The sequence below is a fragment of the Gossypium arboreum genome, chromosome 5 (genome assembly GCF_025698485.1).
Source record: "Gossypium arboreum isolate Shixiya-1 chromosome 5, ASM2569848v2, whole genome shotgun sequence".
Lineage (NCBI taxonomy): Eukaryota > Viridiplantae > Streptophyta > Magnoliopsida > Malvales > Malvaceae > Gossypium > Gossypium arboreum.
In genome coordinates this window covers 84820793-84823431 of record NC_069074.1, presented here as the reverse complement: position 1 = coordinate 84823431, position 2639 = coordinate 84820793, and positions in this window count along the sequence as shown.

Below are 2639 nucleotides of genomic sequence, written 5' to 3'. Positions count from 1 at the left end.
TATATTGAGTGATATACATGTGTAATTGCTTTCTGGTATTCATGTGACCAAATTGCCATTGTTGCCATGATAGTGTAAATGATGTGTTATGAGAATAAAGTACATTGTGAGCAAGTGAAATGCTACCCGATTAGATAAGAAACCCCGTTGAACCCTAGATTTAGTATCGGATACAAAAAGGGGGACACCATGAGAATTAAATGGTCTGAACTCATGAGATATGTCTGAGTTCATGAGATGAATGAAATATGTAACGTGGGTCAAGGTACTGACTTTGTGTATAGACCCATGAGTAGCTCAATGAGCATATGTTACATGATAACACTATGGGGTCCGGGTATTGGCTTAATAAAAAGGCCCATGAGTAGCTCAAAATGAGAGCATTTCATAGTGTGTGGTAGCTTTGGGCTATTAAACTTATAAGGCACTTGGGTGTAAATTGTCCGTGTATCCGTAAGTATCCCGAGCGTTCAACGGGAAACCCAAAGGCTTAGCTAATGAGATCCCGATATGGTATATATACTGAACTCAGGATTTAAGCTGAGCATGTGATGGAATGTGACAAGTATATGTGAACGAAGTGAAGAGTAAGATAGAGAATTTTAAGTGAATTACATATTTTATTTTAAGTATGATATGTTATCATTTGGTATATGATTTAATCACACTTTATTTGCATATATGTACTTACTAAGCTCCCAAGCTTACCCTCTTTCTTTTCCTTTCTTATAGTGCCATCAAAGTAGATCGTGGATCATCAGTCACGTCGGGAAAGCCAGTCACACTGATATTTGAAGTCCTTTGGTATAGTTGAAATCTTTTATTTTGATTATGGAATGTATAGAACTTAGGCTTTTGAGTCTTGTGTTATTGTTGATTGGCCAAGTACGTTGGCTTAATCTAATATTTGATTGTTTTGTTTAAGGCCATGCGAAATGGCTAACATTGAAAGTTCTTATATGAATGCAAGATAGTGTTTTATGAATGTGTTCAATTGAGATATGGTCTATTGAGGCCGAGTTGGTTGTTTGATATAGTCTTGTATGGGTTTTGGATGGTATTATGTAGGTTGTATGAGTAAGGGTGGCGATGAGGCTTCGTAAATAGCCTCATTTGGTCTACATGGATAGACACACGGGCATGTGTTTAGACCGTCTGTGACACATGGCCTGCCCCAAGGGCGTGTGGTCCGGCTATGTGTCCCCTGCACATAAAATTTTCAAGTCAAAATGTATGGTAGTAAACACACGGGCAGAGACATGGCCATGTGTCTCAGTCGCATGGTTGACACGGCCTAGCACACTGGTGTGTGCCTTGGCCATGTGACATTTTGGGTATGCTGACGTCAGAAATAGAATACCCAGGTTTTTACACACGGGTTACGCCATGGGTGTGTCATGGCCGTGTGCAGGACACGAGCTATGGAAACGGGTGTGTGTCGTGGCCGTGTACCCTTAGTTGGTGATGAGGTCACAAACAGAGTGCTCCACGGTCCATAAACACGGGCGTGTCGAGGCCTTATGAGGAACACGGGCCAAGGACACGGGCGTGTGTCTAGGTCGTGTGAAGTTTGTACTTGATTTATGAAAAATTTGTGGAAATAAATTAGCTATACGGGCAAGGGACCTGGGCGTGTCCCAAGCCACACGGGCGTGTGCCTTGTTTTGAAGGAAAATTTTATGTAGATGATTAAGGGCCTAGATTGGTCCCAAATAGCTTCTAATAGTTGATTTGGGGCTTGTAGGCCCATAATAAGAAGATAATGTACAAATTGAGAAGTTTCAAATTGGGAGCCGAGTCATGGAGACTCGAAAATGTTCATAAGCACGAGTTCAAGTTGGTAATGCCTCATATTTTGCCCCAGCGTTGGTTATGAGTATGGGGTGTTACACTGTGTACTATTCATGCCACCAAAACGAATGCAATGCATATATTTCCCTTTTTCTAAATATTTTAGTGCTTTTACACGGACCAACATGAAGTTCTTCATCAAGAAGCATACATATGAACAAACTTGAAGAACCCCCTATAGATTCAATTGTTCAAAACCTGGATCTGGATCAACAGAGACTTATCTATCATTCCTATCAATTTACAAACCTAGGATAGGAGAAACAGATCATCAAGCACTGGCTGCCACTCACTAGGGTAAGGCCAACAAAGTAAATTAGCATACTTGGAGACAATGAAACTATCTATTCCAACTCATAATTCCTTATATGTCTTCAATCTCAAGCATTTTCAGTGTTTAGTGAAAGTTTTCAAGAGAGCTACTAATAAAACTGTTCTATATTTATTAACTAAAGAACTGAACTTAAATAGAAAAAAGAGTCCTAATCCTAATTGTGAAAATAATTCTCTTATTCAAATAAACTACTAAAACATAAAATAAAATAATCCTAGAATAAGAATAAAACTTATCTACCTAAATAAGATTTATCTACCTAAATAAATTTAAAATGTATGCATATTTCAACACCCTCCCTCAAGTTGGTGCATAAGAAATCAAAGCTTGTCTTGGAGAGCCCTTTGGTGAGTATGTCAGCAATCTGTTGTTTTGAAGGAACAAACAGCATGCACACTTGGCCTTCTTCAATCTTCTCCTTGGTAAATTGTCTATCAATCTCAACATGTTTAGT